Source organism: Ciconia boyciana, chromosome 2, assembly GCF_034638445.1.
Source record: "Ciconia boyciana chromosome 2, ASM3463844v1, whole genome shotgun sequence".
NCBI lineage: Eukaryota > Metazoa > Chordata > Aves > Ciconiiformes > Ciconiidae > Ciconia > Ciconia boyciana.
This window is the reverse complement of record NC_132935.1, coordinates 156,510,065-156,533,591: the sequence shown is the minus strand read 5'-3', so window position 1 is coordinate 156,533,591 and position 23,527 is coordinate 156,510,065. Positions and strand designations below refer to the sequence as shown.

Here is a 23,527-nt window from a genome sequence, read left to right as displayed (position 1 = left end):
ACACCGTGCTGGCACGCGGCACTGCCTGCACCACTTAAACTGCAAAAGGCCAGCTTCAAATAAGGCTGAGCTTTGGGCTTCGAAGGACACAAGCGCATGGCTTTTGAGGGGGCAGAAGCAGGTCCTTGCCGTGCTGCCCTCATAGCCTTGTCAAGGAAGGGACAGCTTCTGCCAGACCAGAGGTTCGGATCCTGCTCTGGACCACGTGGGAAATATCTGCCAAGCAGCCCAAGAGGTGGTTCAGAGAGTGCAAGAAAAATCACGTTACGCTGAATGAGAAGTTCGTCTGTCTCTATTAAAGAATTCCTTAAACCTTGTAATGAAAAGAATTACAGAAAACAGTTTCTTTATTTAATAGTGCATCAGACAGCAGTTTGTGTGTAGTCAGTATTCCCTTGCTCTTTTCTGGTATTAGTATTTCTCTTGTTCATGTAAGCCCTTCCCTCAGGAACAATGAAGATGGGAAAACATTTTTAAAGATTATGATTCAGCTGTAAAACCTTACTATTTGTCAGTGTCACCAACAGGCAGGTGTAATGCCTGAAAGTGTCTTTCAACTCTGCGCTCTAAAAGGACTAAAAATATAAATGAAACTTTGATTTCATAATTAGTACAATAGATTTGACACTTGTCTGCCTCTGGTAACAAGGGGAACTTTCCTTACATTTGCAAAATACTATGAAACCTCCTCAAGGATGATGTTGCAGAAGCTAAAAACTGTGACTGGGTGCTGTAATATGCTATGTTGCAAGCCAGCTACCCAGCAAGAGACCTCTGCAGAGAGAACAGGTTAACTATTCAATTTTAAGGCTTTTTATTAGTTTTCTTTTAAAAATATTATATTTTTCTGTATTTGGAGAACCTAAATTGTAAGTGCCAGAGAATGGCAATACTGGTCACTAGATGCTGGCGGTGTTTATTATCATGAGCAATCCCCATGAATGTCACAATTTCTAACTAATATTCGTTAGAAGACTGAACACTAGAGTAATTATCATGACAATGAGTTTGACAACTCCCATTTCCAACAAGCAGTCATTACAGAATGCTTGGTCTTTTGCACAATTCAAAGCTAATCTTTAATTTTTGTTCTTTTGTGTATATATGCCAGTCTAACTTGCGGTAAAACAACTCAAGAACATGTAAATGTATTTGTTTTCTCATGCACAGAGATGCATATTTATGAATAATTTTCTGTAAAACATATGCCGAAGAAAAAGGAGAAATTGTTTTGAATAAGATTTATTAGTTCTGTACAGAGAAAAAAATGTATTGGGTTAAGGATAAGTGCCACATAATTTGAATTATTATTGATTTCAAAAGGAGAAGCACCAAGTCACATGAGACTGTACATACAGTACAAGTAAAACCAAGAGAGATTCACAATAAAGAAAAGAAGAGAAATAAAATATCCCTCCAAAGATGATGACTCTCCAACCAAATTCAGTCATCTTCTTTACCTTTAATTTATTTTATCTGATAGCTTTTCATTTGTCCTCCTTGGAGGTGAGGTCATTACTACTCTGCATTGCAACAGCAGTCAGAAACCCCAACTGTGATCAAGATCCCATTGTGTCAAAAACTATTGTGGAAAGAGATACTTTCACAAAAATGTCTTAGAAAATGTCAGCTGTGTGACTAGGAATCAAATGCCTTAGTTGGTATACTTGCCTAAGCGAACAGTGCAAACAAATAGGCTGCATTTATGCAATTAGAGATTGCAATTACGCAGTGAAAGCTATGATTTCAGCGAAACTTCTGCTCACTTGAGATTGCCAGGATTAGGTCCACTACTGCATTATAACTGGTAAAGATGGGAGAGAAAAGTAATGGGAAGGTGTGATAGTTATCACTTTGGATGCAATTATTTTAGTCTTTAAGAAAGACAGTTTGTTGTGTATCAGTATAGCTTTTTTTTTGTGATGCAAAGGCTCTTTAAAAGGTGTATTGACAGCATGCACTGCATGGGAAAGATCCGTAGCAAGGTCTTAATGGAGTTTCTATACATCAGTTCTAGAAAAAGGTTTTGTTAGACATTTTATCTGTTGCACCTAGATCTCAAGATATTTCTGGCTAGCTTATGTCATACTATGCTCTAAAACAATGAAATGATAGTGATTTGGAGTTAAGTATTTCACTGTAGATCTGTATTAAAAATAGGAATAAATGAATGGCTTTCTGATTTCCTATCTTAGCAGGCTTTTTAGATGGCCATTATTTTTCCAGCCAACTTCCCATTAGAAGTGTCGAGACTTCCCAAGATAGAAAACATGCAATTTTGCTCTACTTTCTGCAATCATGATGAAATAAATGTCCTATGAACCTTTATTGGAAGGGAAAAATGAAAGGAGGTGAACCCAACATTATTCATCCAGAAGTTATTTTGAAAACCTGGATACAACATCCTGACACATAAAACTAAACTCTGCCTTCAAAATAAGTGACTTTGTATCTGACTAATTTAGTGAGAGCTGGTGGTATTCAGAACACATCCAACCCCCCCAACTTCTTTTGAAGCCTTATATCAAAATCTAGGATCTCAAATTAAGGTAGAAGAATTTGAAAATCTTGGTGTTAAGAGGGAGGTTAATGAAAAACAAATTTGAGAACTGACATAGCAAAGGACATTTTCTAGAAGGCTGGATCTGAAATGGATCGGCATGTCTAGGTGCCTTTAGGTATCAAATCTGATCACTGCCACTGCTGTGTACATAGGGATCTGACAGTGAATTCTTTAGCTGATTTAGCTGCAGTTTAAGAAAACTGTTCACTCTTGCCCCCTCGCAGAGCTTGCCACTTTTTTGCCAGAGCAGCAGAAGGGAGAGGGTGCCGGGATTTGCACCATCCCAGCTGACAAGGCAGTGCTTCAGCTCAGCCCAGGACAGGGGCTCTCTGCTGGGAGGCCAGCCTGTGACGGCAGCGGCTGGAGGACAGGCATAGCCAACGCAACACCATGACCATCTGCTAGCAAGCCATAAGAGCCTGTATACCCTTCTTTTACAACCAAATTAAGGCCCTTGAAACAAAGACTATGCAGAGCTGGTCCTTAGAAGAACACAGTAGTATTTTCTGGTATCTAGGGGTACGGCTTTGGAAAGGAAACATTTCCCACAGTAATCACGGGATGATGCATTCGCCTTCCCTACCGTGGAGGAGCATATCCATTCAGTACTTTAAAAGACTGCCTTCTTCTCTCACAGGATCTGGCCTACGATGTTCAACTTCCACAATCCTATTTTCACAGCAACACTGAAGGGAGCCTGAGAGATCTTTAGGTTCAGAGCGGTTGTTTAGCCTAATCTGGCAAGGCATTTTAGTGATATAATTACAGACACAGTAGTTAAACCTGTGTAACAACCCTTGGCGATCTCCTATTCCACAATATAATTGCTTTATCTGGTTACTTTTATTTTATTTGGCTTATGAGGTATGAACCCTGACCTATTCTACAAGAATCTTTGTAATTATTTCCTTTTTTTAAAGCCAAATACCTTTGGTCCCACTGTAGCCCCACATGACAACCAGCAGCACTCCTCTACACATTTTCTCGGAGCTCCCACAGCAACACAGATGTGCAGGGAAGAATGATGATTGAATGGAATTAATATAGTGCAGAAAGTAAAATTCAGTTAATAAAGCAATATCCAGGTACAGCCACCGTAAAACAAACCTTGTTTTCCATATGAAATAGAACTGTAATTTTCCAAAGACACTTCAGCAAATATAATACCTTTCTTACATTGGATTAAACATGATCACAGGAAAAGCAAACAAATATAGATAGACCTGAAGTACCTATTCTCTTTCTGGAGGCATTTCTCCTTATTTCTGCAGAATTATTCACTGTTCCTTTTGGATAGTGCAAATGTTCCACTGAATCTTGTTTTTAGCTGAGTTCTAAATATGCTTGTAAGACAATAATAGATTTTTTTACAGTGTCCGAATATAGTATCTGTGCAAATCCAACCAAACTGCCAGATACCAGTTCACTTTCCTGTACATTATTGTCATATGCAATTATATGTCAGATGAAAACATATGCTGACTTTTGTCTAATTACTGGAAAACCTTATAAGCATTTTTTTGTGGTATTGAGCAGGCATTCAGCTACCAGAACTAGCTTTATAATACCTTGCAATATATAGTACATTTTATTTCATTTGGTCATGCTGGTACTGTTTCACTTCCTCCATTCGCTAGGGTTTTCTGGTGGCATCTTTAAAACCAATTATTATCTATCATTACTGCCTGCAAGGAATAGCCATACATTTTCTCACTGTAGAAATAATCAGCAGTAACAATGCAATATCAAGCTGCTACCTTTTTAATGAGCTGAGAAACATAACCATTAATTTATTGTAGCTTCTCTTGTCACAATAAAAATACATCCATTTTTATTTTAATAAAGTCAAGACCACTGAAATTACCTGTAAAACACACTAATAAGCATTTGATTGAATTAATTAACATTACCTGTTATTTCAATGCTCTTGATGAACTACAGACCACAAAGCCCAGCACAGTTACATAATTCTTAAAAATTATTTTAGAAAATATAAAATCATAACATTCCAATTAGAGAGCTACCTGCCAGTTTCCTGTATTTTAATTATACCAATGATAAAATATCCAGAAATACATAAGTAGACAAAGAATACGAAGGCTGAAATTCTTAAAAGTTTAGAGGTGTCCAAGTTTTACAATTCAGATGTTAAATACTTAAGGCCAAATTTTAAAAGCATTTTGCTGTCTAAAGATGCACACCGTTGAGTTGTGTCATTTTCAGTTATGCTCATTTAGTTCAAGATACGTTGAGCACGCAGTTTTGAAAACACCTTTATGCCACCTTTAGTACCCTATATGCCTTTAACAGCATTATGCTTTGAAATGTGAACCCTAATGCACCATTTCCATCCTTTTCCCCCTCCCTTTGCTTCCACTGCTATTTTGTATTTTCACATAACCCGTGCCAGTCTTCTGCATGGTCACGTAGGGATGGTCTTGACTCTCCAGATGTGTCCTGCCAGCGGAACAGGCAACTTAATGCCCACCTGGAGGGCCATAGCTCGGCTTGGTTATGAAATAGCACACCGTCACCAGGACACTGCCAGTTTTACATATGTCCATTAGCAGGCACACAGATGTTGAGGGCATTTTCTCAGCAGAAACTAAATGCTTGGAGGTCAGGTGCAAGCAAAGGGCCCTGACCTGCGTGCACTGCTGCAAGGAGTCGAGGCAGCGAAGACGATCCTTCCTTCCAAGCCTTCTCTCCTGCCGCCTCCCAGCATGACAGTAGGAGGGAAAATGAACAGCTCAGAGGAGTCTAAATTTGAACAGCTGAGCTCGAATGAGAGCTTTTTACCTCCTCAGGATTGTTTTATAGAAGTAACTATTTGTCTTTTTTGTCAAAGATGAGCAAACCAGCAGTGGAAAACACCAAAAAATATTTCAAATTAAAACCAATGCTTAACTAATTTTATATAATATTTTACCCACTGGTTTTTCATTCTGAGACAATTGCTTTTTTATCAGAGATTGATGAACCCCTGAGAAGAAAAGTATATAGAAATACTGACACAGCAGCGTTATTCCCAAGTTATTGACCTTATTGTATCAACCCTAGTGAGAATGCTGCTTTATATTTTAAGAGGCTTTTGTTCATTCCTGATTATGGTCCATCAGTTTTTTCTATATATTGGCTGTAAATAAAATGGAAAGTATGTTTAGAATCTGAAGTCCATGTATACTTACTTAATCCAATCAAACTGAAAATACTTGCCTTAGCAGTCTAATAGCCTCTTACAGAAACATGCCACATTTCATGTACATGATGATGAGATGGGAAAATGAATTAAGTAGTGGCTGATCACCTTGGAACAGACAGAAAATGGTGGAGCCCCACGACACCCTGAACCCCTTAGGTGCAAGGGACCTGCCCCAGTGCCTCTGCTGTCTGCGTAGGGGATTCGCTGGAACAGCACGCTGCCACCCTGTTCATAGTTTCCACATCACAACAGTTCATACAGACCTTGGCAGACTGGACTACTCTCTCTCCCAGGAGGGGTTTTACTCATGAAGTCCCACCTATGCTCCAAACCAGCCAGACCAATGCCATAAAGCTGTATTAGTGCAGGACCCCTACTTCTATCTTCCAGACCCCCACTAATATTTTTCTAGACCCACTATATAAATCTCATTTTGGAGAAATAATCATGAGTAAATTTATGCGCACAATAGTGTAACTCCTGCCTTAGCTGCCTTTCTAAATCAAATGACTCATTTTTTTCTTTTACTCTCTTGGTCACTGTGGCCCCACAGCCCTGGTGGGACAGAAGAGCATGACGTAACCCTCTGAATCATCTGCATTGTCTTCTATACAGTGCCCTGTACACCAGTGTCACTACTGATCCCAAATCAGCCTTTTCCCTCCGGGACAGCAGGAATCCCATTGCCATGCATTCACAGGGGAAGGGGAAATTGCCCCAAATTGGCCATAATTTTTGTTCTATCGGTGCCCAAGCTGGAGAGATGTCTCACTTGAGATCTGAAAACTCCTGAGTGGCCTTTCTTGTCTACGTTTTTAGACACCTTTACCACCTGAAAGTTCATTTGGCTTAAACAGATGAGTCCACAAGAGGTGGCAAAAAAATTTCTGCCACTCTGGGGAGCGTAAGTACTTGCATGCATGAGAGGCAAAAAAGTAGCTGATGTGTGCGGTGACATTCAAAGCAAGATCATTGCACTGCTGCCTTTGCAGAACAGAATTATTATTTTCTGCTGCTGTTCTCTGCATGTGAGTCAAGGCCGCAAGCCAGGCTGGTGTCTGCGGCAGAGGAACAGAAAGACGCACGAACATGTTTTCATGCCTTATAGCTGAATTCTGCAAGGCATAGCACATCTTTTTGGAGGTCATGAGCCTCCCCAGCTAGGTCAGATCAAACACCTTTTGGGTTTGCACCCCTAAGGAGAAAACATACTTTTTTTATTACATAAATGTCAAAGAGCTACAGCCTGTTAAAATGTGTTACTGCCTTCTGGGTAATTTTACACTGACTTTAATTATGCTCCATCTTCATTTGAAAGCCTGATTAGCGCACAGTTCAGTCGAAGCCACATTGCCTGCCCAGCTGTATGCAGACCCACGTGGGGGAGGATTTCAGAGACATGCCAGAGACACAGCAGATACTGAACTGCACTGGGAGTAGCTCACATCTGTACCAATTTAGTACCCAGAAGAAGAACTAATAGCCTCTTCTGCTCTTTCAGACCCTGGGATGTCCTGACTAACACAACTTAGATGCTAGAAATACTGCTCTGACTTAAAACTATGCAATTAAGCCAAATTTATCATTCCTGTTCCTTTATGAAAGATAAGAGAGTTATACCAACAGAGCTGTGCCGTTTCAGACATAATGAAGACTAACACTGGAATTTAAAGTTGTGGTCCATACATGATGGTACGCTAGAAAGAAAAATATTCAACAATTTGCCATTCGGGTTTTATTTTTCTTATGCCAAGGTAGGGGACATTTTTGTTCATTAATAACAAGCAAACATTTGTTTCACCTGACTTTATTCCCATCTAGTGCAACACTGAAGCAGAACAGAACTCTAGATCACCTTCAATCAAACCAGCTTCTCAGTATTTATGTTTTTAATGCTAAAGGCAGAATATGCCAGGATTACTGAACAAGGATTACAAGCAAAACTAATATATTTCCACCTTGCTGTAACACAACTTTTTTAGACGTCATGCACTAGGACAAGCATGGTGTCCATGTAGTTTCTTCTTCTTCACTCCAGGATGCACTCGGGTCATTTTTGTATGTTTGGTAACATGCTTTTACACCATTGCTCATTCTTTGCTGGAGTGCAGCTCCACACATCCAAGTTTCCTTACATGATGCCTTTTGCATATACTATTTCTGTGTTCTCTGAGTTACCCCTAAAACCAGTTTTTTCCATCTCCTTGTCTGCGTTTCTTTAACTGACCACTACTGGGCTGCCTATAGCCATGGGGTCCCCAGTGCCCAGCCTTTGCCCTGCCTCTTATCACCCCACGCCTGCATGCCTCTGTGCCCATCCTGTGTTTTCCTCTCTCAAGGCCTCTGCTATCATACCAAGTCTGCATTTCTCTGCATGACATTGCTGTGTTAGAGCCATAAATATCTTATTCTATACAGCATAACTGCTTGTTACTGCTATCTATATAAAGGTATGGTTGTACCACACAAAGATAAACAAAAGTAAAACAAATTAGCCATAACTATCATCTGGTCAATTAGAGAATTTGCTGTCACAGCTAAACCAGGGAAAACAAATCTGCAGGCAGGTCAGGAGTTCAGACAGAGCAAACTTATCAAGCCTCAATCCTGAGGCCTTACAAACTCAGTACAGAGCCTATGGCCTGTTACTAGCACTGGCAATACCTGTTACAGGGTTACATGGACAGTGTCATGAAAGTGCACTGTGCAAAAGACGGTGTCTCCTGTGAAGATTGCAAAGCTGTGAATTGAGAACGGGGCAATACCATGGGGAGATCTGATCCTACACACGTCACATCTACATCTCTGAGTTGGGAAAAGGCATTTTTCTCTTAAGTTAAGTTAATCATGTATTAAAGGTGTCTCAGGCTCTTTAAACTGTCCTGTCTGCAATCTCTTTAGGAAAGGTGGACCCTGATGAGGTGTTTGCTTTCGGAGCTTGAAGCACAAGCAAATTCTGATCAGGTGAGATGTTGTGGTTTTTGAGTTTACACAGCACTGATTTTTTCATATGTCTTTTAGGAACAGTGGCATGTTTTATTTTTTCTTCAGAAGCAATATTTTTTGTTAATTACATACAGTATTTAAAAGAGTGAGCAACTGGTGGCTAGTCAGTGTTAGAGGAAAGAATGAAGCTGAAGTACCGTCAGCCACTTGGCATCTTGAGTCACTCAAGCAAATACAAATCCCCTTGGTAAAAATATTTCTTCAAGTTATGACAGCATGAAAATTTAACGTGTGATCCTAACTGTACCCCCAGATGAATGTCTAGTGTTACTGAACTGTAGTATCACATGTATCCTTATTAAAGTAAGCTAACATTTGAAAATTACTTTCAGGGTAGGCCTTAGACATTTTGGAGTCCACCAAAATTTAGGATCTAGGTGGGTCCTAAAAATGCTAATTTGTCTTCCCCTTCCATGCCGTCAGCTGTCCTCCCCTTTATCCCAACCTGCATCGCTCTTGACAGCACTTGACTCCTCAAGCCATGACTTGGGCCCCTGCTTCCTCACCCTCCTGTCCCCCATCACACTTATCCCCAGGTTCCTGCCTCTCACGGCTGCTGCCACATGTCCCAGACGAGGGGCACAGGTCTTGGCTTAGGCTCTGTTTCAGAACAACAGACTCGTGGGAGGGGGTTGCCCCTCAGCTCTGCAGCTGCTGCCTCTTTGGGCACCCTTGTGCCTCCAGAGGAAAGTTCACCCCGCCTAGAGATAGGACCAGGTAAGTCGGGTACATGGCCAGCTACCATGCAATAATCTGATGGTCCGGAAACTAGGTCTGGATGGACTGGACAGGCCTGCAGGGTCCCAAATAATCCCTCGATTCTTTTGTCTAAGGCTGGCCCTGTCTGTGTAGTCTGCTATTTACGACAGATAACCAGAATCTTCAATCTTGTGCATAATAACCACAAATTAAATAGCACTGCACAACTTATTACAAACGCAGCAGAATATAGCAGAATAACAAGGCAAATATGTTATCTTATCTGTGCACTCTCTTATTGCCTGCTTATCTTGGGCCTATCAGTGCAGTCATCTAAGCCCTTACATGAGCATCAATATGAACAGCAAAGTCCCGAGTGGATCATCAGTGATGTTTCATTAACAGCACCTTACTCCTCAATAACAAAATACTCTCATTAGAGGTGAACTCTGATTGGAGAAAAGAAACTTCTAACTTTTTTTTCCAGTCATAACCATCCCTAACCTCAACAGTGAGTCCAGAAAACAATCCTGCCATGACTAAACCAAGTACCAAACATAACTGCCAAAGCGATCTCCAGTGATCTCCTCTAGCGCAGATTTTTGAGAAGACAGGGGATGTGTCTGCATCACCTGTGTGTCAGCATTTTATTTCTCTTTACACTTTACAAATTCTAAAGTAAACTTAGAACTTGTGTAGGGCATCAGACCTGGCAGTGCTGAGTTTCTCCAGTTAGCTATGAGTCGGGATGGCACAGAGAATGCTGGTGCTCCAACTATAAACCACCCAAGCAAATCACTTTATAGGAATGGGAACCTTGCAGTAAAGTAAACATCTGCACATGATGGATGATCTGAAGCCTTAGGTCCTTCCATTTCACAGACACCATTGAAATGCCATCAGTCATATAGTGGTTTTCAGTCATGATATCAATCAAAGCCATATTTTAGTAAAATTTAGCAGAAACACTTTGCATCCTGAATTATCAGATCTCTGCCTTTCAGTGCTTATGATATCGTCACATTTTTCACTGAATTGCTTTGGAAAGAGCAAATGCAAAAGTCCCTGGAAATTAAATCGTGCTGGCTTATGCTTATGCAGTAACTTCTAGCAACCCTCTGGAATAATTAATGGCCAAAACTTATGTTTCTAGGTGGTTAACACAGTAACTAGCAAACAATTTTCAGTTAGACTAATGTCCTAAACCCTCATTCAGACAGGAAGAAAGGCTGGATTTCAGCCTCTTTTGGAAGGAATAAAAACAACCCAAGCAGTTCTTCAGTTTTTATGGGGTTCAGAAAAAGAGGGCTTCTCATGCCAAAATCAGAACCAAATGGAAGTGTTGCACAAGGTGAGTTTTGGCAAACCTGTTTTTACTATGTTTTACTGAGTTTTTACAAACCTGTTTCTGCAGACAGGACAAGCAGGGACAGAGAAGACACGAAGATAAGGATTTTGTGCTGACAGCCTGTAAAGCCAGGCTGCCTCGTGCTTCAGGCAGGACAGGCGGAGTTTCAGATCCTGCCAAGAAGCTGGGCAGCCCCAGGGGAGGGTACGTTTTTCTCATTTAAGGAGGTGAAGTTTGTCTTCATATCTAAGCAGCACAGCAACAGCTGTGATGAGGCTCAGCAGGTATCATCTGTCCTAATTTTAATAAGGTGGTTGTGTTCAGAACTAAATCTCCAAACAGTGTAAATCAAGGCAACGCCATAGGCTTTCATGTACCTGTACCAGTTGGTGGCACCATCTGGGTACCTGTCTCATTGCTTCTATATCCCTCATGATCTTTTGGCCATGAGAGGCAAACCCAAATGTGTAATCCTGATCCTGCTCAGGACAACAGCAAAGCACTCAAAGTTCAGCAGAGTCCAAGTCCCCACACAGAACTTGCAGCTTTCAACAAAACACTCGAGCACTCCCTTCTCACGGTGCAGGAGCTAGTGCTTATGGCCTGTTTTTCCTGTCACTAATCCATGTTTCAAGGCAGGGTATTGACCCACGAAATTCAGTGTATGTGTCTTTGTACCTCTTCTTCAAAACACACGCCGACTCCCATCACTGAAGATTATCAACGAGTCTCAGAGAAACAAACCCCGTGTCTTGATAGCGACACAGAGTGGAGCCGCTTTGAGCCAGCTCCACTAACCATTGCTAACGCCTTCAAACAGCTCCTGCACATTGCCCTGTCTGATGGACATGCTGTTTGCCTGTTTGGTTCAGATAGGCACTTTCTTTGCCTGTTCTTCCAGGGGGTGAAGGTACAGATGTACGGGTATGCCTCACACCAGCAACAAAACTCTCCTGCGGAGGGTCAGTGCGCAGGTGTGCATTTTGAAGAGCCTTCTAAAGCCGGGAAGCTACCCCCAGCTACCCACACCACTGAATTTTGGGACCAATTAATAGCATCTACTTTTCTAACTCAGATCCTCCCATTCAAAAGGCCATGTTATATCTAATGGTACTGGCACTGAGCAGTCACTGGAGCTGCTTGGCTATTGTTGTGGCCTAAGGAATTAATATGAAACTCTTTCTGCTCCTGGGGATGGAAACGCCAATTCATATCCACAAAGCAGTAATAAAAAAGGAAATGAGTGCTCACAAATGCAATAGTACACATTTCAATCTAACGTCATTATGAATGCCTTTGGCTGTAGGTTCTTTGTGTTTTATAACTTTATAATTAACAACCTGTAAAGACAAAGCAACACATATGCAGAGCTTTAAACAATTTGGTATACTGCATTTTGGTTTTGAAGGTGTCTTTCTTTACAACATATTCTGGAGTAAATTATTACATAAATTTCTTAAACTGAACTAAAACATAGTCTTTTTTTAAAATTAAACTTGATATATTTTCTTGAAAGCTGTCGTCTTAAAAATATAGTGGTGTTTCAATTTAGCTGAACTATGTTGAAAGAAAGGAGGAACCTTGTGCTCAATTTTAATGTGTTTTTCAAGGTCTACTGATGTTTGCTATATTTGTTTTTAGCTGGTAAGGAAAATGAGATAGAAAAAGAAAGTTGAGCTGGATGAACGGTTCATAAAATTAGTTTGAACTTGCCTAAACAGAAATTTTATGCATCCCAAGCCTCATTTTTCTACTGAATGTTCAAGTCTAACTTTCAGCTACACTACTCCTCTTTGCTTTTCCCTATGTCACTCTAAAAATGTTCTTGCCCTTTGTGTGATTAGAGAGAGTAAAATGCTTCCTTCATACATACATCTTCTCTTTCACACTACTGTAAAGGAAAGTCAACAGAGTCACATTGATGTGAAAGCAGCATGAGAGAGATCAGGCTTAGTTACCTTTTGGTAACTAAGATTATAACTGAAAATAACAATAGGGATGGTTACTGATGGCAAGGAGAGTACTGTTAATCTCAGCCATGTTCGTTCCCATGCACATGGAGCCAAGCCTGATAGTTTCCAAAGAAGCTACACTCTCCCAGTAGTCAATTCCCCTAAAAGTTCAGGAGTCCTTTCCCAGTTCAACTCATCATCTTTTAAAATTGTTTTTTTAACAAAGTAGTGCCACAAGCAATACGAGCTGGCAGTTTGATTACAGAAACCACAAGAAGCGTGGTGAGCAGACTGCCTGTGGAGATCACCCACAGGAGTAATCCCTGCAGATCAGCACGGAGATGTAGCCGTCTGCAGCTGTTTGGTAGATAAATAACAGTTTGTTTCCCAGAACTGTTTATGGCTCCTTTTATCAGACCTAACATTCACTAATTTCTTTTAAGACATTTACCAAACATATACAATTCCTGAAACATTTTCCTTCTAGGATTACAATTGCGCTGTCAGACTTCATCAGGAAGATGACATCTGTGTGAAAATCTAAGAGATACCTTCTTTATAAGTGCTGCACTAGAGACAGAAGAGAAAAATGCTTACAATCATTATTTTTAAACACAGGGAAATGAGAAAACATTATCAGGTAAAAGAGGAGCAGCAAAATTAGGCAGAAGATTAATCTATTTGATTAGTCCTCTGTAAATAAGGGTAGCTAAATATAGATATTAAAGTAAAACCTACATAAATGGAAGGAAAGGTGGCTCAGAAGTCTTTTGTTCAGATCCAACTGCATGAAAAGATTGCTTTGGTGCTTATGAAGGAAACTGTTTCAAAAGATACGTAATAATCTATTACTGTTTGTAAAACTACAGAAAGTTCTCCTACTATCCAGCAGGCTCTGGACAAAGATGTGGTATTGGATAAAGTGGTTTATGAGAGCATGAAGGACATGGAGGCATGGGTCAGAATGTACATCAAAATTATGGTGCTGTTTTCTTCCAGTGTTGATTGGTCTTGCCAATAATTTCTAAAATAATTCTGAAAATCTGAAATAGTGCCAGTGACAGGGAACTACACGAAACAAAGCCGAGGACCCAAATCAAAACCCTTGGCAGCTCACTCGACACCTCAGCCTTACTTTGGACAGCCTCAGGACAAACATTTGTGATGATGGTGACTAGCCCAAAAGAGTGTGCTGCTCTTCCCAGGTTACTACAGCCCCAGTCCCATGGACCGGCTTCCAACGGTGTTCAACTCCAGCTGATTTGGCAGAGGCAGTTGACTGAGATGAGACTGTGCATAAAGGATGCCTCAAAACACAGACTTTACCTTTTAGGGGTAACTTGACACTCTTGATATTTTGATGTATAATGAAGAGCACTCAAATTTAGTGGAAGAGAAGCATTCCATGCTTTCCAGTGGTGTTTGTTAAAAACCAAAGAATTCACATTTGGACTGAATCCTGAGGCCGGGACTAGAGCTATTCACTAAACCTTCTCTGATGAGATTTTTATCCTAACTAGTTTGCAAGTTTTCCATCAAAGAACATCTGCTAAGGGCAGCATAAAGCATTCATGGCACAATCAGGGAGAATGACAAGCACATTGGTTATTCATCACTGACAGAGCGGTGACGGCTCTAGTCCTACAGTCTAACCACATTTCCGAAAGGAAACAGGTGGATGTAAAACAGCAAAGAGCCTGAAAGTGAATCCTGGGAGAAATCACATGGACTGACTGTGCAGCCCTCAAGCTACCAAGTTGCCCAGGATAACAACATGGCAATGGTTCTGCAAAAGGACTTGAGCCAACTTCAAACAACGATGGATAAGCCCACCTGCTCACTCTCCAAGAGACTCCCTCCACATATGCAACCTGCCAGAAGATTTAATAAACTAGAAGTAAAACTGTCTCATGGCTACGGTATTGGTTAAAGCACCAAGTCAGTCTATCCCTTTGCTGTCATCAGCAAACAGTAAGAGACAAAAGAAGAAATGTTACGTGATTGTACAGGCCCTTCACGGTAGTATTCTCACTCTCCAAAACCCTTAGGAAAACACATTCATCTGACATGCAAGCAGTCAACACTTCACACTAGGTATCTATCTAAAAAACATTTTTAGTCAAAGGTGATTGTTGCCCTCTTTTGCTGCTGGTAAAATGTCATGAGCATGCCTGCTCCCAGAAAGTGACGCGTATGAGTGTGTGAGAGAGAGAATGAGAGGGAGAAAGAGAGAGAAATCTGGAGAAGATCAGGCAACTTCATTTGTACTCATTAACTGCGGGAGATGCATTCTCCCCTGGGAGGAGAGGAGGGATATTACTGGCAAAATGATAACCTAACAGGCAGCAAGAAAGTCTGAGTTCTGTAACTAATGTTGGAGCCTAGCCAAACAGCTACCTCTTGTCTAAGTAAGCCTGGGTCTGCATATCCATGCCCTGAAGTGAAACTGAACCCCACCTGCATTTCTGAGGAGAAAAGTTTGCCTCATTTTTTTGATATGTGGAATTTTTCCACATATTGGACATTTTTCCAATAGACTTTGATTATGTAAGTCCTCTCTCTTTATCAAAAATAAAGAAAATATGAACTTGAATCTTGCCATGGCTGAAGTCTGCTGACTATAAGCACAGGGGAAAGTGCATACTGTACATATTGGCTTCATTCGGACTTGCATTTGCTCCAGCCTCATCTATATATGTCCCTTTCTGAATGACGGTACTTCAGAATAGATATATGGAATATTCAATGAATATGCACTGGAGTTGGCATAAGTGACTTCTGTGAAGTTGTGCAGATAATTAGTTGCCAGATCATTTTCTTAGCACAGGGTGAACACTAAAATACACAGTGTGCACAGATTTGAAGTAAACACCTGCAGTTTGCTAGCAGTAAAGCTCTTCACAAATACACAATGCCTCTTCTTAACCACTAATAACATTTCACAGAAGCTTTTTGGTGCCTAGATGGACAGAAGAGGAATTTCTTTAAATGAGAAGAAAATTACGATACCTATTAGCTAGCAAGGCTCTAAAAATCAATTCTGTTCTCTCGAAGTTATGACTTCTCTATACAAAAAGTGAAACCTTTCTAATAATATTGATTGCTATTGTTAAACTGTGAAAGGACAGATTATCTACTCATGCAAATAAGGAGAAAAATAATTTCCAAATTGAGAAGAGTTATACGAAGAAAGATTCTGCCCTAATGTAAGAGGTTATTAGGAATATGTCATTTATATGTTTTCTTCAATACCCTATCTGCAGAGTGAAATCAAGCTATGCGCTACATCATGGGGACTGCGTGAAGCAACTTTTTTGTCAAAAATATCCCAGGGCCTGCTGCGGTGCTTATGTTATGTGATATCTTCCCCACAACCCGGACAATGAGACAGAATTGCATCCTTGCAAATGATCCCCAAGTAGGGTGACTGGCTTGTCCGCCAGCAGGTAAAGGTTGGAGAAACCAGACTTTGGAAAACATAGAGAATCTCCCTGGGTTCAATAGGTGAACTGTTCTGCACCAGGCAGGACTACCCACTGGGAAGTCACTGAGTAACAACCCTGCTGGAGAGGACCTGGGGTAGTGATGGACACCGAGCTGAATGTGAGCCAACAGTGTGTGCTCATTGCAAATAAAGCAAAATGGACATAGGGCTGCCTTAGGAGGAACTTGGCTAGCAGGTCAGGATAGTTACTACCCACCTCCACTTAGTGCTGGTGAAGCTAAAAATGGAATATTGTGCCCAGGTTTCTGTCCCCCTGTTTAGGAGTTATCCTGAGAAACTGGAGAGAGTCCAGCACAAGACTACACAGATGGTCCAGGGCCTAGAGCATGGGATGCTAGACATCTGAGGTTGCTTGGTCTGGGGAAGGGAAGGCTAAGGGGTGATCTAGGAGCAGCCTACAACTACCTGAAGGGGATTTACAAAGGTGAGGAAGTCAAATTCTCCTTGATAGGAAAATATGACAGAACAAGGTGGTGGAGGTGCCATCCTTGGCTAGCCATATCCATGCTGACCTAATCCAGCGTTGGCCACAGGTTTGTTTTGACTAGGAGGTTGGACTGGAGACTTCGTGAGGTTTGTTTCAACCACCATTCTGGAAATTTTATGATTTCCTAATGTATACTCTAATATAATAATTTTCTAATATATACAGAAGAAGGCTAAAGTGAGAACCCTCTATCATAGTCAGATGCAGTTTCATCATTAAGGTAGTTAATTCAGTTGACTGACACAATATTTTTCTTTTGGAATGGTTAAACATGATTTACTCTGGCACATCAACATTGCTCAATGAAAAAAATCTGGAATATTTTCCCCACATATTTTAGACCATTATTTTTAAAATTCTTATGTAAAACATTCACAAGAAATCTTGAAATAAGCAAATTCTTTTTAGACGCTGAGTTCAGTTGCACTGAATATTTCCCAAATCTCTTCCAATTTATGGCAAAGAAAGATAATGACAGGAATTTTAATAGCTCTAGTGTGAAGCCAAGTGAAACTAAGTGGTTTCAACTGATACGTTCAAACATGAAAAATCAATTAAAAAAATGTGAACATTCACAACTGAAAGAAGGCTTAGAAGAATAGCTGCTAATGGGGACCACCAGGTTTTCATGTGACTAATTAATTTTAAGCAAAAAATATTCAGGAACTATTACATGCAAAGATCAGAAATGTTCTTCTTTCCCTCTTACATGATATATACCCACCCTATTGTTCTTGCCTCCTTGCTCCTGAATTCTCAGCTCTCTGTCATTTATTTCTTATGGACAACACCAGAGTAGCGCTTTTGTTGATACTTACATGAAATTAGGAACTTCATTGACTACTTAGCTGCATTTTTCCTACTTTGAATTTGGATTCTCTGAGACACATTTAGATTTTTAAAAATATTAGACAAATTTCAAAGGAGTCCTTAATCATGAAATAAAATTATTTGGTTAAATTAGAGTAATTTTGTTTGGAGGCCTGAATAATGGAGCAACCAATTTGGATATGACTTTCCTATATTGCTTAGATCATCAAGCTAGGGAAAAAAGTAACGTTTTGTGAGGTATGTAACAAATTATTCTGCTGATTAAAAGAATATGAATGGAGAGTACTCAATATTCAGGTAAAAACCAAAAAAATAGATTTTGTAAATTTAAATGCTGTTAGCACAACATTTCTGAAGAATTTGAAAAATATGCCTTGTATACTTACAGGAGCACCACTTCACTGCAACTCAATCCTGTTTGTCTTCCATATTTAAACTCATATGTCTTCCATAAATTAATACACAATAAAGAGAACTGTGAGCTTTCCCAGCAGGGCAGGAGGGGATTTCAGGTTTCCTGAACCAGTGGTTCATTGTGCTTTGCTCTGAAAACTCTACCATGTGCATTCCTGTCAGCCAGAATTTTTCTTAAGACTTGGTATTTACATCACAGACATGAAATTCAGTCAGTCCTTTCTGGAAACAAATAAATTGTGCTGATGTGATTACACCAAAGATGGAAGACACAAGCCAGGGTAGTGACTGGTGCAGTAAGGCACAACCCTTGTAGGAGCCTTTGCAAAGCAAAAATTAATGATAATCTCAGAAAATTTATCTTTTAGTATGGGGCTCAGTGGTCAATTGAAAGCATTCAAGGTCAACTTAGGTCCTCTCTCCTCTCTATGGGGAAGCTCCACACGCTACTCCCACTATTCATGCCATTTCCACTGCTGGGAAGACTACCTTGTCTTCTGCTTTCCGAGTGCAGAGCCCTCACTGCCGTGTTAGGTGTTAAATCAATGGCAGTGCCCCTGAGGGCAAAAGAGAACAATTTTGACTCTGGTCCTTCAGCATGTGTCTGAACACATATAGGGTGGCAATTGTCTAGCTCTACCCTGACAGGTGGATATTTTAAATGTATCATTCAATCCATCTAACCAATTAAACTAGCAAACCCCAAGAACAAAACCCTAAATTGCTAATCCAGTAGAGTTACTCACACAATGGCAAGGAGCTTTGGAGAAATACCAAGGACAAGCTAAAATAACAACACTGTAAACCCCAGAAAGAGGCGAGCTTGTGAGTTATCCCAACTGGTACAATTCCTGCAGTGCTGCACAGTGAATTGCTAAATGTGGGATCACGAAAAACCTACATGAATGATCTGTGATGAAGAAAAACCTTTCAGTCTTTGCCAATGAGGGAGCAGAGAGCAAGACAAGGGAGACAAATACCAGTTCCATCACTGAGTAACGTGTAATCCAGTTCATGAAGCAGAACTGGGACAGGCTCCAAAGGGACATGCCTGCCAGTCCTGTTAGCAGGAGTGGGGATGTTAAAGTTGGTTCCAGAGAGAAGAGATAAAATAGAACAGCAAAAAGAGAGGCAAAATAAATAATTTAGCTCAGTGGCAAAAAGATATTTTTAATGTCACATTTCCAATCTTTGAACTATTTTGGCAATGCCTCTTTGGCTTATTTGTCACTTGTCAGATAGAGAAGAACTTATCTCCATGGCAACACATTATATTAAATGTAGGAAGCAGAATCTATCTATCTATCTATCTATCCATCTATCTCAGCATCTAAGCTTATTAAAGCTCATTAAATAGTAACCTACAGTAAGAGGGGAATAGGGACCTGTACTGAAGCATTTGTTCAAGGAAAATAAAATACACTAGTAGATACCAACTAAAAATGGAATATTACATACATTCAAGAGGTTGAAAACAGTATCCAAACAGATTTGTAAATAGGAACAGCTTTCTAGACAGGGGATAGATCTGCAGGTCTGATCAGTACTCTAAAAGTAGTGTACAATGTAGAGAAATGAGGTGCCGAGACACTTTGTGTCATTCAGGAGGTAGGATATGAGGAGCAGGGAGAGTTTCCTGAAACTGGAATCCAGGCAAAGGAGTGAAACATATGGTGAATAAGAAAACACTGGTCACAGGGACTGGAATTAGCAGCTAAATTCTGCTGGTAGTGGGTGACTTTGATTTGGACTCAATTAACTATGAGTGGAAGGCATTTAGCCCTTACAGGAATGAACACATAAATCAGGCAAAACCTGGAACAACTGCACCAAGGCAGCTCTAGAAAGAATAGCTCATATACAGGAAACTCAAAAGAGCTCTGAAATCAAAGGACTCTGTGGTTTTATGCAATCATACCAATTAGTCTTAAGCTGGACAATTTATATACACTAATCAAGTAATTTATGCTACACTTTTTTTTCCCTGTTATTCCTGCAGTGGTGCAAAACACTATGTCTAGCTCCGGAAATGCTTCAGCTGCTGGTCAGTGGGTGGTGAGAGACTATTCAGAGCAGCATATGCTCTGCCCTCATGTCCACAGCCGGCCGCTGTCAGAGACATAGGACTGAGCTCCATGTACATCTGCTGCAAGCCATAGGGCCACTCTTAGGTTTTTACAATAAAAATAGTATTCACAAATCTCTGAGTCTCTTTTCACTTACAACACCAATGTTTATAATGTATATGTCCCCTTTTAACCTACAAAGGAGTATTGTTGGAATTTTCCTCTGTACCTTAAAAGATCTGTTTAAATGTTACTATGAAAAGCTACTCGCTAACAGTTGCATACCTGAGATTACAGACACTCCTTCTGCTACTGCAAGTGAGTATTCCCCCTTCGGCTGACTGTTTGTGCCTTGCACTTGGTGAGCCAAAAGCCATCAATCCTTGTGTTCTTGACCCACAGCAGACAGATTTGAGTGGTGTGTGCTACAGAAGCTGCTAAATATTTTGACTTCCCGTTTCATTCAGTTAGCATTTGGGATAAGGTTAAAATATGTTCTTAATCTGTCCAAACTATTTAGCACAACCCTGATAACCAAAAAACATGAAAATTAATTAATAGCTTACTTTGTCCACTTGGTTCATTTTCACATGCTTCATTAATGAAATATCTTTAGGCTTCCAATCCACAGCAGGCATCAGGAGATAAATGAAAGTACTAAAATGAATGAACAAGGGGCTTGTTCAAAAGAGTTCACTCTTGTTAAAAGTTAACTGAGCAGGAAAGCGAAGAGAATAAATGGAACAAAGGCCTGACAGAAAGTGAATCACAGCGTATCTGTTCTTGTACCTTACAAGCTGGTGCTGGGCTTCCAATCACAGGTAAAATTTTATTTATATTACTCTTCTAGACAGTCTCCATTACATCTTCTGGTGCGAAACATAGAAGAGAAATGCAAAGCACAATAGGAATGAATAGGAGAGATACTTGAATGGGTTTTAGCCAGCTGGAAGCTGACATGTCCCGCTTTGCTATGGGGAAAACAATCTTGGAGATAGCAACCTTGGAGCCCTGGTTACAGTATTATTTCAGGAGTTGCTGAGTTCACTCAAGGCTGTGCTGTGCTTTCCCCTGCTCGTGGCCACCAGCCGCAGCAGCATCTCTGAGACGGATGCTCCCAGGTGTGTTTTTTACCAGCTGGACTGTGATACTAAAAGATGCTGCTCAAATGAAGCCTGGGTAATTTACTGTCATACAGATACATGCTTTAGTGTTTGTGCTTTGTGCGTTCCTCCGGTACAGCGGTACATGTTTGTCAGCTGGGTATCTCGCCTTTCAGAGTCTGCTACCCAGGACTCACAGTGGCTATAAAAAGGTAGGCTGAAGTCAGAGTGAACCCATTATGCCAAAATAATTTTCCGGAATGAGGAGAACATTCAGTGCTGTAGTGACCACTCCAATTAATAAAAGACTGCAACAGAAAACCTACTCAACGAATTAAATCAATACTATCTTAAGACTCTTTTGGTCCTTAAATGCAGCCAGCATTACATAATATTTCCCTCTATAGACACAATTCTATACAGGAAAAATATGACCTCTCTTTCCTTTAAATCAAAATAATCATGCAATGACTTTTTCAAAGCTCAGTCTTATTAGACAGGAGCAACACAAGAGTCACAGCTACTATATTTTCTGTGTCCGTCTATAACAGTTTTATGAAATTCATCTGTCTGAACAAGAAAATTTTGACATTGGGGTCTCAGAAATGTAAGTCATTATCAGACACTACTGTCATCTTTTCCGTATCATTGTAATTTATTTAGGAATCTTTACATGACCATATTAATACTTACAGTAGTCTGCAGACTGGTGGAAAAACATTGCTTTTCTCAGCTTTTCATGGGTGCTTCTCTATGGTATAAGTGATGACAGTCAGGAGACAGTATATCCCTGAAAGATCTTGCCTAAAGGACAGCGTTTTGATGGAGCAGGGAGGCGAGACAAGACACTTTTTTTCAATTGTCTTCCTTCAGCTTCTAATTTGTTAAAGGAAAAATGCCAATATTCTTCAAAAGTTCCAAGATCATTTCTTCCTATTTTAAAACCAGCTATATGACAGTTCAAAGGAGTGCTCTAAAGCTGATAACCTGCAGGAAATGACAGCAGAGAACTAATGAGATGCCTTTTTTTTTTTTTCACAATGAGGTGGAATTCACCATTGTTTGGGGCTTTATGCAACAGTTCAACCCCATCTCATCAGACAGACTAATGCTTTCTGCTCACTCCCCATCAAAGCGGAACAAAAGGTACATTTTCTTAAGCATGTCATGTCCTGAACTGCACAGGGAGCAACCAGCTGGTCAGCAGAACAGGGAACAGAGAAAACGTATTTGAATCTAACGTACTTCGCATTACTATAATAATGAAATTCTAATATGCCAATAAATTATAAACACACTTACATAATTACAACAGCTTTAAAATAATGCCAGGTTGCATTCAAAATCAGTAATTACTAAATATTAAGATTTGACCTTCAGGATGACCATGTCAGGCTATATAATGATGTGTTACTTTAAGAGCATCATGCTCTGAAAGCTATGATGTATAAACATGGGTATCTTAGAGGATTCAAATCAGAACCCAGAAAGACTTTTGTCTAAAAAATATCCATTTTTGTCCTGCTGCTATCTAACATATATTAACCTGTACAACAGGTGTAACAGTGAAGCTATGTTAGCATATACAGACCACTCGTGCTTACAAAGAAGAGAACATTACAGGGATAAGTACTGGCCTGGACTTCTGGGAGGATACACTTAATGTATTTTTGGGGTGAGCTACCAAAATAAATATCTTAGCTATGTTGCAATGTCTAGCTCTAAATATCCACGTGATGTTCTATGGCAGGGCGATTTGTAAATCTATAAAGAAAATGAAGAGATGCTACATATATGTAGTACAGATTTTTTTTTTAAATATGTATATGGACAAACTCCCTTATTTTTCTAAAGAGCTTTTATCTCAATATTTTCCAAAAAATATTTCTTCATTGATGCCAGGATAGAATTTTGGAATATTGTTTTAGTCCCTAAATAAACACTGCAGTCTGCTCACCTTGTTTCTAAATAGCTTTATTTACAACCAGTATAATATCTGGAGATTCTTCATGAGAAATCATGTTCACAATTCTCTTTTAAAAATAAAGAACCTTTCCCTCATCGACATATTTACAGAACTTTAATATAAGCAATGAAAAACATACATCTTGGGATTTTGGTTTTTTACCTACATTTGCAATTTCAGAATTGACTGTGGCTCTTACTTGTCCCTGGAATACATTTTCAGGACAAAAGTCCAAATCTTTTCCACGAACACAGATGACAGAAATTAGGCCTTAAAAAATCTGTGTGCTTTTAAAAGTGGAGGAAAAAACTCTACAAGTAGTGATATTACTATTATACAACAACATCATTAAATACCAGCGTACAACCATTGGAAAGACTTTTGT

The 23,527-nt window shown here is 39.9% G+C and overlaps 1 protein-coding gene across 2 annotated transcripts in view; it reads right to left on the bottom strand.

Moving 5' to 3' along the window:
* The window catches only part of ADARB2 (adenosine deaminase RNA specific B2 (inactive)), a 324,992-nt gene that overhangs the window by 223,288 nt on the left and 78,177 nt on the right, over positions 1 to 23,527 (bottom strand). Inside the window, exon 1 of one of the 2 annotated variants that reach the window (XM_072854665.1) lies at positions 21,870 to 21,890. The exons of the other annotated variant lie outside the window; for it this stretch is intronic. The gene's annotated coding sequence lies outside the window, so the exon portion shown is untranslated. Of the gene's footprint in view, positions 1 to 21,869; positions 21,891 to 23,527 lie in introns of those variants that run through there. 2 annotated transcript variants of the gene reach the window in all.